Raw genomic sequence first — 13,376 nt, 5'->3', positions numbered from 1 at the left:
CGTCATAATTCCAGCATATCAAAGACCAGCAATCACAGTAAGCCATTAGATGTGGCAGTAGGGCCATCCTGCCTGAGCTAAATGTTTTTATTTCAGATGGGGGCTCCATTCCCGAATATTTGAGCAAGTCCGAGAGTCTGGGGGTGCAGCAGAAGAACCTATCACTGCCCTGGGCATATATGTACATATTGGTCTTCTTATGCACTGAATAGTGTATTATACTGTATTAATAATTTACCCTATTGATGGTCTATATCTATAGCATTGCACCCATAACAGTGCATGTTTTTCAGATCTTCTAGTTGGTGCACAGGTGTATTTAATACTGGCTGACACATATTAAAAGATCAACAGGGGGTGCTATTTATTTCATTTGTGATTCTGAGAAGAACATGCAGTAAAATTATTTTATTTTACAATTTCTACTGTGGTTATGGGCTGGGGAGGGCGGTTTCCAGGCAACCGGAAACCCCCCTGCGTTTGCCTATGGGGAGGTTAGTGTTAGGCTTTGGGCAGAGTGGGTTAGGTTCAGGCACCACCTGGGGGGTATGGGTTAGGCATTAAGGGGGAGGGTAAGGGTTAGGCACTAGGGGGGAGGGTTAGGTTTAGGCACTTACCGGGGGGGTTAGGGTGCAGGGAAGGGAGGGTTAGTGTTAGGGTACAGGAAATGAGGGTTAGACACTAAGATGGGAGAGTTAGGCACTAAGGGGGGAGGGTTAGGATTAGGCACTTACCGGGAGGGTTAGGGTACAGGAAAGGAGGGTTAGGCACTAAGGGGGAAGGGTTAGGCACTAAGGGGGGAGGGTTAGGTTTAGGCACTTACCGGGAGGGTTAGGGTGCAGGTTAGGGAGGGTTAGGGTACAGGAAAGGAGGGTTAGGCACTAAGGGGGAAGGGTTAGGCACTAAGGGGGGAGGGTTAGGATTAGGCACTTACCGGGAGGGTTAGGGTGCAGGTTAGGGAGGGTTAGGGTACAGTAAAGGAGGGTTAGGGTTAGGCACTAAGTGGGAAGGGTTAGGCACTAAGGGGGGAGGGTTAGGCACTAAGGGGGGAGGGTTAGGTTTAGGCACTTACCGGGAGGGTTAGGGTGCAGGTTAGGGAGGGTTAGGGTACAGGAAAGGAGGGTTTGGGTTAGGCACTAAGGGGGAAGGGTTAGGCACTAAGGGGGGAGGGTTGGGTTTAGGCACTTACTGGGAGGGTTAGGGTACAGGAAAGGAGGGTTAGGGTTAAGGGGTAAATAGGACAGGGGAACAGTACTCGTTGTTCCCATGTCAGGATTTCAACCTTCGGGATGCCACTGTCAGTGTACTGATTGCTGGCATCCCGTCAATCAGTATTTCATACCGATTCCGTGTAAACAATCTATTCGTTACCATAGGACACGAGGAAAGGTCATTTCAGTGCATATATCAGTATATATAAGTGACTTATGTTTGGGGAGGAAAGGGTGGGGAACGGAGCCAAAAGCAATGTTCCTTTTACTTAGCAATGTTTTGTCTACAGTGGACGGAGGTGGGAAATGTATCACTGTAACTATCAGCCTGGCTGCTTATTAGCCCGATGATCACATTGCCTTCTGGGGAGCCGGGACGCTTACATGATTGTGCTGTGTCTCCTAATTCAACTATTAACGCTAATGTGATTGTCAGCGCCAGTAAGCGCTGCCTTTTCATTCCGACTGTAACAGTAATGTCATTATCTACAAGTTAGCCGCCATGTTTAAAAGGTTACTTAGTCATATGATTGGCACGTGTGATTTACAGCTCATTCTATCAATGGATTCATTACTTTTCTCTAAGTCATTTTATATCACATTATAAAGTCCGGCTGAGGGACAATAGCGTGACTATGAGCAGGGGGAGCCCCAATTTTACCTTTCACCAAAATATTAATGCCTAACTTCTATAATGTACAATCATACGCTACCAATATGACAGGGTTGGTTTAAGAGAGAAGGTGGTCCGTGTGCAGTCTGTAGCCCCCCGTCTCTATTTGTTACATGCGCCAAGTGGACTCTGGTACTGCGCAAGAATCTACTTCGGGAAAATGGTGCCGGTACTATTTTCCCACAGATTTTTGCAGTGTCGGACAAGAGGTTGCTGTAGTCTATGGATGCTGGGCGGGCACTCTGACCCCCCCAAACCCGTGTGCACTGTACACCCGGCACCCGTTATAGATACACCAATGCAATAGTGCATACAGTATCAGTGTAATTATATTCTGCTCATGCACAGACTATGCTGCCCCTCAGAGCAGTACAGGTGTGTGAGTGGGAAGCAATCGGGAAGCCGACTGTCTTATCCCGGCAAGGATGAAATGCCGGGCGTCTAGATGTAGACGCCCGCATTTCCCCGACGCCGGGAGACCGGCGCCCGGCATCACGATCGTAGTGATGCCGGGCGCAGCGAGCGGACAGTCGCGGGGGGGAGGGTTAGGTTTAGGGCTCCCTGGGCGGGACTTAGGGTTAGGCACCCCCCCGGGAGGGTTAGGATTAGGCTAGGGGGAGGGAGGGTTAGGGTTAGGCACCCCCGGGGGGGACTCAGGGTTAGGCACCCCCGGGGGGGACTCAGGGTTAGGCACCCCCCCGGGGGACTTAGGTTTAGGCAGCGGGGAAGGGGGTGGTTAGGGTTAGGCACTTAGAGGGGGGATTAGGGTTAGGCACCCCCCAGGGGGACTTAGGTTTAGGCAGCGGGGAAGGGGGTGGTTAGGGTTAGGCACTTAGAGGGGGGATTAGGGTTTGGCACTTGGGGGGAAGTTAGGGTTAGGCACCCCTAAGGAGGGTTAGGGGGGTTAGGTTAGTGGATACTTACCTATCCACGATCAGGATTTCTAGCGCTGTCGGGCTTCCGCTGCGTCGCACTCTGCTCCTGTCGGGCTGCCGCTGACAGGTATCGAACCGCCAGCCATGCAGCTGGCGGGATATCATACCCATTCCGTGTGAGTGACTGCTACAAATTGCAATGTTACTGTTAGTATGGTCGGTAGGGGAATCTTCGGGTAACATGGAAACCACCCCTGCATTCAACACTTAGACCAATTCCCATGAATTAAGTACAGAAAACAATAGCAGATGAATGAAGATATTCCATTTGCATCGCTATTTAAAGCATCACTAAATGTACCATTCCCATCAGGGGCGTTTCTAGAGAGGAGGGGGCCCGTGTGCAGTCTCCGACACGGGCCCCCTCCTCTCCGCCCGGCGGCCGGCTGCGCACTGAGCTGTGCGCGGCCAGCGCTGGAGTTATAGACTCTGGGCACTAGAGTCTGCCCAGAGTCTATAGGGTATGCACAGATGACCAGGAAAATGGCCGCGGTGGACATTTTACCTGTACTGCGCATGGGCAAACCAGGGGAAAATGGCCGCCGCAGCCATTTTCCAGTCATTTTACAGCGCCAGACCCCCGCGCCGACGTGGGACTCCGGAGAGGTAAGTAATATTATGGGTGCAGGGTGTGCGGTGCGGGGCCCCCCCTGGACCCAGGGTTCTCCGCACACCCTGCACCCATTATAGATACGCCCCTGATTCCCATCCAACTAACAAAATGTTGAACTGGTCTGGAAGGTTATTGAATTTGGATAATTTGTTATTATTATTATTTATTTTATTTTTTTTTTTCTCTTTTTTTTTTTTTAAAGATATATTTGTTGAAGATCCAAACAAAATACAGCAAAGAATGTCTACAAAGAGACAAACAGTATTCACTGACAATATCAGAAAAAAAACACAAAAATTCAAAATTTCAGTGGTGTAAATAAAGCTATTGGATACAATTTTAAATAATAAAAAGAAAGAGAAAGAGAGAAAAAAAAAAGTATAAGATAAAGAAGAAATTAGGGAGACATCAGAGAAAAAAAAAAGGGGGGGGGAATTTTGAAAAAATTTAATAAATGGGGAACTAGCATTGAAGAAAGACAACCAGGGAGCCCAAACCTTATCAAAAGATTTGGAAGAGTGGTTAAGGATACTGGACCTGATTCAGAGCCGGACGCTCTGACCAGAGCGCTCGCTCTGAATCAGGGCCCTCCTACCTAAAAATGGAGCGGCCTCTTGGACGCTAGCATAGCTGTGGGTTACCACCCACAGCTTATGCGAGCGTCAATGATGATGGTCGCGATGGTCAAGACCATCGCGACCATCGGGCTTGCGACGAGACCCTGCGGTAGGGTCTCATGGCCGCAAGCCCTGGAGTGATTTTGGCTCTATCAGAGCCAAAATCACTCCCACTGACATCACTAGTGATGTCAGTGGGGCCGGACCCAGACGGTAGGCGTTCCCATGGGAACGCCTCCGTCTGGCAGCCACGCCCCCGGCACGCCCACCAAAGGGGGCGTGCTGTCACTCACCATCTACAGCACGCCCCCGCACTCGCGCGCGGGTCTGAATGAAACCCACTGGTCATATATTCCATTCTCTGAACCAACCAGATCCTACTGATAACTGAATGAAGGGAAGGAGGAGATAGCTGCCTCCAGTCAGCAGCAAGCTGACAGGTAGCAGCTGAGAGAATGTACCTGACTAATTTGTTTTGGTGGTGGGTGGCAGCCGGAAAAGGTAGAGTTAAAAGAAAAAATTTGGGATCCAAAGGGATCGGGATTTGAATAATTGAAATAATAAAATTTTTAATATCCAGCCAAAAGCCGGAGAGTTTTGGGCAGCTCCACCAAATATGGCAAAATGTACCTACTGAGAGGCAACCACGCCAACATCTATCAGACGCGTCAGGAAACATCTTTTTAAGTCGGGAAGGGACCAAGTACCACCTATAAAGAATTTTATAGACGTTCTCCTTTATTCTCACACAGATGGAACTGGAGGCTGCTCTCCTAATCTCCTCCCAGTCATCAGGATTCAGGGTTTCACCCAGATCCCGCTCCCAGGCTAACTCATGTGGATCGTATTATTATTATTATTAATAATAATATTATGATATTGAGTAGTGTTCATTCTAGCACCCTGCACCTGTCACAACCCGTGCAGTTCCTCTTTCCTGCCTGGTGCTTCTAGCACACTCAGCTAATGCAACAAAGTGCTGAGATTCAGGCCAGAGGGGGTCATGCAGGACGCTCACAAGCGGGTCGATGTTGCCCCACTGCGCATGCGCACGACGAAGGGAGCTCCGTCGTGCGCATGCGCGAGACCCGGATAGCGACGGGCTCTCCATCGCTCCGGGTCTCGCACCAAAGGGGGCGTGCTGTCGATGTTGATTGACAGCACGCCCCCTTTGGTGGGCGTGGCTGCCAGACGGAGGCGTTCCCATGGGAACGCCTACCGTCTGAAGCCGGCCCCACTGACATCACTAGTGATGTCAGTGGGAGTGATTTTGGCTCTGAAAGAGCCAAAATCACTCCAGGGCTTGCGGCCACGAGACCCTACCGTGGGGTCTCCGTCGCAAACCCGATGATCGTGATGGTCTTGACCATCGCAACATCATCATGGACGCTCGCATAAGCTGTGGGTGGTCACCCACAGCTATGCGAGCGTCCAGGAGGACGCTTAATTTTCATGGAGGAGGGCACTGATTCAGAGCCCTGAGTGTGCTAGAAGCACCAGAGCAGAGAGCGACACCCCAGGCAGGAAAGAGGAACTGCATGGGTTGTGACAGACGCAGGGTGCTAGAATGTACACTATTTTATTTATATGAAGCAATCAAGTGTCCGTAGCGCTGTGGAGGGAAATAAATTAAAGTGAAACACAACCAATCCAATATAAAAAGTACAAAGAGACTGAACAAAGGGGATAAATTAAACAGTGACAAAGCGAGTATCACACAGTCACCCTGTGCCTTAGCAAAGGCAGACAGACAGGATCATAGATGATGACTGTGAGTGGGAAAGCATTGGAGACAGGGGGATACTACAGGGAGGGAATAAGGGGTGGAGGGCCCTGCCTGTGAGATCTTACAGTCTAATGCTAGGTACACACCTGAGCGATGGATCGGCCGGCCGGCTGCCTAATGGGATGACCGATTCACCGATTTGGTAAATGTTCTGCAGAAATGAATTGTGCACATACGCTTACCGATCCGCCGCCCCACTTGCCCGGCCACAGGAAACGCAAGTGACGTTATTGTCGGGGGTTTCGGCGGCCAGTGTACGGGAGGATGGCAGGTCGCCCGTACTAACATGCAGATGCACCGATATATCTGCATGATATCTCGGTTTTGGCTGTGCTGCAGGGCCGACCTGATATGTCTGTGAATGACATCATTCACAGATATACTGGGTGTACACACCCGCAGATACACTACTGATATATTGTTTGGTGAATGAACGAACAATGTATCTACAGGTGTGTATCCAGCTTAAGGGACTCAATGGCTGGATGGAATGAAAATCTGGTAATGTATGGGAGCAAATGTCAATTGGATGTTTGCTCCCAAATACTGTAAAACGGATGACAATGATCATGCAGACAAATTGGTTAAATCCGTTTGATTTACCCATCTTGTCTGAGTTTCCATTTCCACCCGGTTTACAGCATCTGGAAGCAAATAGCCGATTGTCATACGCTTGTCAGCCGCACCACAGCGCTATAGTTGGTGCAGTGTCTCCATCTCACCATGGCCTCCTGCGGCTGTGCCTCTGTGATTGCAGCATCCCTATAGCCGGTGCAGTGTCTCCATCTCACCACGGCTTCCTGCGGCTGTGCCTCTGTGATTGCAGCATCCCTATAGACGGTGCAGTGTCTCCATCGCACCATGGCCTCCTGCGGCTGTACCTCTGTGATTGCAGCATCCCTATAGCCGGTGCAGTGTCTCCATCTCACCACGACTTCCTGCGGCTGTGCCTCTGTGATTGCAGCATCCCTATAGCCGGTGCAGTGTCTCCATCTCACCATGGCTTCCTTCCTACGGCTGTGTCTCTGTGATTGCAGCATCCCTATAGCCGGTGCAGTGTCTCCATCTCACCATGGCTTCCTACGGCTGTGCCTCTGTGATTGCAGCATCCCTATAGCCGGTGCAGTGTCTCCATCTCACCACGGCTTCCTGCGGCTGTGCCTCTGTGATTGCAGCTGCCCTATAGCCGGTGCAGTGTCTCCATCTCACCATGGCCTCCTGCGGCTGTGCCTCTGTGATTGCAGCATCCCTATAGCCGGTGCAGTGTCTCCATCTCACCATGGCCTCCTGTGGCTTTGCCTCTGTGATTGCAGCATCCCTATAGCCGGTGCAGTGTCTCCATCTCACCACGGCTTCCTGCGGCTGTGCCTGTGATTGCAGCATCCCTATAGCCGGTGCAGTGTCTCCATCTCACCATGGCTTCCTACGGCTGTGCCACTGTGATTGCAGCATCCCTATAGTCGGTGCAGTGTCTCCATCTCACCATGGCCTCCTGCGGCTGTGCCTCTGTGATTGCAGCATCCCTATAGCCGGTGCAGTGTCTCCATCTCACCACGGCTTCCTGCGGCTGTGCCTCTGTGATTGCAGCATCCCTATAGCCGGTGCAGTGTCTCCATCTCACCACGGCCTCCTGTGGCTTTGCCTCTGTGATTGCAGCATCCCTATAGTCGGTGCAGTGTCTCCATCTCACCACGGCCTCCTGTGGCTTTGCCTCTGTGATTGCAGCATCCCTATAGTCGGTGCAGTGTCTCCATCTCACCGTGGCCTCCTGCGGCTGTGCCTCTGTGATTGTAGCATCCCTATAGTCGGTGCAGTGTCTCCATCTCACCATGGCTTCCTGCGGCTGTGCCTCTGTGATTGCAGCATCCCTATAGTCGGTGCAGTGTCTCCATCTCACCGTGGCCTCCTGCGGCTGTGCCTCTGTGATTGCAGCATCCCTATAGTCGGTGCAGTGTCTCCATCTCACCATGGCTTCCTGCGGCTGTGCCTCTGTGATTGCAGCATCCCTATAGTCGGTGCAGTGTCTCCATCTCACCGTGGCCTCCTGCGGCTGTGCCTCTGTGATTGCAGCATCCCTATAGCCGGTGCAGTGTCTCCATCTCACCATGGCCTCCTGCGGCTGTGTCTCTGTGATTGCAGCATCCCTATAGTCGGTGCAGTGTCTCCATCTCACCACGGTCTCCTGCGGCTGTGCCTCTGTGATTGGAGCATCCCTATAGCCGGTGCAGTGTCTCCATCTCACCATGGCCTCCTGCGGCTGTGTCTCTGTGATTGCAGCATCCCTATAGTCGGTGCAGTGTCTCCATCTCACCACGGTCTCCTGCGGCTGTGCCTCTGTGATTGCAGCATCCCTATAGTCGGTGCAGTGTCTCCATTTCACCACGGCCTCCTGTGGCTTTGCCTCTGTGATTGCAGCATCCCTATAGTCGGTGCAGTGTCTCCATCTCACCGTGGCCTCCTGCGGCTGTGCCTCTGTGATTGCAGCATCCCTATAGCCAGTGCAGTGTCTCCATCTCACCACGGCTTCCTGCGGCTGTGCCTCTGTGATTGCAGCATCCCTATAGCCGGTGCAGTGTCTCCATCTCACCATGGCCTCCTGCGGCTGTGCCTCTGTGATTGCAGCATCCCTATAGCCGGTGCAGTGTCTCCATCTCACCACGGCTTCCTGCGGCTGTGCCTCTGTGATTGCAGCATCCCTATAGCCGGTGCAGTGTCTCCATCTCACCATGGCCTCCTGCGGCTGTGCCTCTGTGATTGCAGCATCCCTATAGCCGGTGCAGTGTCTCCATCTCACTACGGCTTCCTGCGGCTGTGCCTCTGTGATTGCAGCATCCCTATAGTCGGTGCAGTGTCTCCATCTCACCATGGCTTCCTACGGCTGTGCCTCTGTGATTGCAGCATCCCTATAGCCGATGCAGTGTCTCCATCTCACCATGGCCTCCTGCGGCTGTGCCTCTGTGATTGCAGCATCCCTATAGCCGGTGCAGTGTCTCCATCTCACCACGGCCTCCTGCAGCTGTGTCTCTGTGATTGCAGCATCCCTATAGTCGGTGCAGTGTCTCCATCTCACCACGGTCTCCTGCGGCTGTGCCTCTGTGATTGGAGCATCCCTATAGCCGGTGTAGTGTCTCCATCTCACCATGGCCTCCTGCGGCTGTACCTCTGTGATTGCAGCATCCCTATAGTCGGTGCAGTGTCTCCATCTCACCATGGCTTCCTGCGGCTGTGCCTCTGTGATTGCAGCATCCCTATAGCCGGTGCAGTGTCTCCATCTCACCATGGCCTCCTGCGGCTGTGCCTCTGTGATTGCAGCATCACTATAGCCGGTGCAGTGTCTCCATCTCACCACGGCCTCCTGCAGCTGTGTCTCTGTGATTGCAGCATCCCTATAGTCGGTGCAGTGTTTCCATCTCACCACGGTCTCCTGCGGCTGTGCCTCTGTGATTGGAGCATCCCTATAGCCGGTGCAGTGTCTCCATCTCACCATGGCTTCCTGCGGCTGTGCCTCTGTGATTGCAGCATCCCTATAGTCGGTGCAGTGTCTCCATCTCACCACGGTCTCCTGCGGCTGTGCCTCTGTGATTGGAGCATCCCTATAGTCGGTGCAGTGTCTCCATCTCACCATGGCCTCCTGCGGCTGTGCCTCTGTGATTGCAGCATCCCTATAGTCGGTGCAGTGTCTCCATCTCACCACGGTCTCCTGCGGCTGTGCCTCTGTGATTGGAGCATCCCTATAGTCGGTGCAGTGTCTCCATCTCACCATGGCCTCCTGCGGCTGTGCCTCTGTGATTGCAGCATCCCTATAGTCGGTGCAGTGTCTCCATCTCACCGTGGCCTCCTGCGGCTCTGCCTCTGTGATTGCAGCTGCCCTATAGCCTTGACACGCCCATGACACTCCCATAACATGCCCAATGAACGGACCATGTTTGCGTGCACCACTAGCCACCTCCCAGTCACCGCAGAGGAACGCCCATCACTTTTTCGCTACAATTCTGATACCGTCTGTCTCGTTTGCAACAGCGCCTCTGTGCGGACGCTTTGTGTAATGCATGCGACGTAGGGGATTTCAGAACTTCTTGCTCATGCAAATCATCATTTAATCGCTCACCTACATATACATCGGCATTGAGTGCAGATTTTATGTGACTCAGAATCAGGCCCAGTATGTGTAAATGCTCCCAGCAGCACAAATGTGTTAAACGCAATGGGCGGGATATACTAAGCATCGCATCCTCAATGCTGTACATCCCGCCTCTCATCGGGTACATACCGCGGATGATTACTGCAGTGTGTACTTAGAAATGCGATTTATATAGCAAAAGGAAAACTCGCCCGATAACAGTTGTCCTTTGCGATGCCCACGGATAGAAGGAATTCCGGGTTTAACACACAGAAGTCCCTGGGCATCTTATCGGGACGTCTCCTCCAAGGGGGACCCCAATCGGATCCTTCCCATCTCCCCCCACGTTGAATGATGTAGATCAGACATATCGGGTGTACACATGCGCAGAAGGACACCAGAGGAACTTCTGGGTGTTCAACCCGGAAGTGCCGATGTGGTTTGAAAGATCTACAGTAAAAAGGTCGACAATGTCTAGATAGACACCAGGGGCCAAATGTAATAGGGTGACTAAATTGCGAGTTTTGTGGTAAACTCGCACTTTTTTACAACTCCCCAATGTAATAGGTTGTCAGTTCATTAGAACTCGCATTTTTTCAGAGTTACTAAAAATCCCCATTAGCCAAATCGCATCCAGATGTTTTCCCATTCAAAACAATCAACTCATCCAATGTAATAGGGTGCGAGTTGCAAACTGACAAAAAAAAGTTAACCAAAAGTCCTCAAATAATAGTCCCCCCTCAAAAGCATAACGCGCCCCGGGCTTTCTAAAGCCTGTCCTGGTTCTAAAAATACAGGGGAAAAAATGCATAGTGATCCCCTGTATATTAAGAACCAGCACAGGGCTTTGCTGAGCCGGCCCTGGTTGTGGAAAAACAAGGGAAAATTACGGCCCCCTGTAATCTACATAACCAGCACCGGACTCTTTCTAGTGGGGGGGGGGGGGGGGGCGGTAATGCCACAGCCAGGGAAAACCTTTCACCAGTTTCCCTTGGGAGTTGTGCTCCCCCCCCCAATAAAGGGGTCCCCCTCTCCAGGCCACGGCTGATAACCCTGGGCTAACCCCGTCACCCATGGGCGGTGGGTGCCGGGTTGATGATGTCAAAGTGTCGTGTAAAATAGAGTTGTAAATATTGTCTTTAGCTGTGGTACTACACATCCCAGCAAGCCTCCCCCGCATGCTGGTACTTGGAGAACTACAAGTATCAGCATGCGGGGCATTACGGGCTCGCTGGTACCTGTAGTTCCACAGACAAAGAGATACGTAAAAAAACATAACACATAGCAGTGGGAAGCCGCCGCTTCTCGGAATAGCTAGAGTGGCACTCACGTTCTGTGTAAAACCCATTATGCACCTTGGTAAAACCATGGCGCACTGTTGGGTACACACCGTACGATATATCGTTCAGAGCATCAGTTCGTGTGTACACACGATATATCTGAAAGACATCATTGCAGCACGGCAGATGCGATATATCAGAGTCACTTAAGGACACCGTACTAAATTTGATCATTGCAAGGCAGAGAAGCTGGTATTCGCCTACAGTCATTAACACAGCACACAGTGAATTACAGATTTTCACAGCTACACATATAATTAAATCATGTTTATCACTTATTGTTAGATGAAACAACTAAGTAAGGCAAATTGAATAACAGCATTTTAATTATGTAAATTTGCTAAACACAAGCACCTGTATCTGGCAGTGGGTTAGACTGTTAAAATATAATCAAATAGCAGAAATGGTATGGCGCTTCAAAAATGGTCTGATATTGAGGATCTTAAAGCGGCTCACCAGGAGGGGATGTAGCCAGGAAGCCGACGATCTAAATACCGACCGCCGGCTTCCCGACTGTCTAATCCCGGCAAGGTACTAATGACAGGCTTCGAAATCCCAACGTCTGTCATTAGACCTACGCCAAGAGACAGCCGCAGGGGGGGGGAGGGTTAGGTTAGGGGCTCCCGAGGGGGACTTAGGGTTAGGCACCCCCCCTGGAGGGTTAGGTTTAGGCTAGGGGAAGGTGGGGTTAGGGTTAGGCACCCCCGGGGAGAGGTTAGTGATAGGCTTCCCCCCGGGAGACTTAGGGTTAGGCACAACCCCAAGGAGGGTTAGGTTTAGGCTAGGGGAAGGTGGGGTTAGGGTTAGGCACCCTCGGGGAGAGGCTAGTGTTAGGCTTCCCCCCGGGAGACTTAGGGTTAGGCTGCGGGGAAGGGGGGTGAATTCTATAAATCCCTTGCAGGGACAGAGCTTGTGATAAAGCTCTGTCCCTGAGGATCCCATCCGCACTCTAGTCGCGGTATTTTCGGAAAAAATACAGCGACTAAGAGTCCGCGCATGCGCCGATCCACCATCGCTGCTACCCCCACCGGCGCTAAGCCCCGCCCTCCGCGATCACGGACCCCCGCGACCCCCCCTCCCTTCATTACACTTACCTGCATCCTCCTGGCTTCTGGTGATCTTCTCTGGGCTTCCCGATCAGGTGATCTCCCATACTGCACTGGGACCCGATCACCTGATGACCAGGCCGCAGTGCACTATGGGAGACCAGCTGACCGGAGAGGAGCCATCACCGGAGGCCCGATCACCGGTCCCTGGATTCAGGTAAGTAAAAAATAAATGTTTCAATTTTTTTTTCTTTTTTTTACAGCAATCCGCTTGCGGTCTGTTTAGACCACACAGCTGATTACTGGTACCGGCTCCCGCCTCTGCTCTCCCCGTTAGAGCAGAGTGGGAGCCGGGTAACCGGGGGAGACCCTGGATAATGCCACCTCCAGGTGGCGTTATTATCACAGGGCTTCCCCCGGTATTTTTTTACAATTTATTTTTAGTAGCTCTGGTCGGATCACATTTCCCATTACAATTATGGGAAATGCGATCTGCTTTACTAAAAATAAGTGATACTAGGGGTTGGAGTAGAATTTTACTAATTCTACTCCAATTGCCCTGTAATAACTACAGGTGAAACTAAAATAATGTGAAAAGGGTGTGAAAACACCCTTTTTCACTTTATTTTAGTAAAAATAATGTTAATAAATACAGCCCCTAGTATCACTTATTTTTAGTAAAGCAGATCGCATTTCCCATAATTGTAATGGGAAATGTGATCCGACCAGAGTTACTAAAAATAAATTGTAAAAAAATACCGGGGGAAGCCCTGTGATAATAACGCCACCTGGAGGAGGCGTTATCCAGGGTCTCCCCCGGTTACCGGGCTCCCACTCTGCTCTAACGGGGAGAGCAGAGGCGGGAGCCGGTACCAGTAATCAGCTATGTGGTCTAAACAGACCGCAAGCTGATTGCTGTAAAAAAAAGAAAAAAAAAATTGAAACATTTTTTTTTTACTTACATGAATCCAGAGACCGGTGATCGGGCCTCCGGTGATGGCTCCTCTCCGGTCAGCTGGTCTCCCATAGTGCACT

The sequence above is a fragment of the Taudactylus pleione genome, unplaced genomic scaffold (genome assembly GCF_031769625.1).
Source record: "Taudactylus pleione unplaced genomic scaffold, aTauple2 ptg000310l, whole genome shotgun sequence".
Lineage (NCBI taxonomy): Eukaryota > Metazoa > Chordata > Amphibia > Anura > Myobatrachidae > Taudactylus > Taudactylus pleione.
This window is presented reverse-complemented; position numbering follows the sequence as displayed.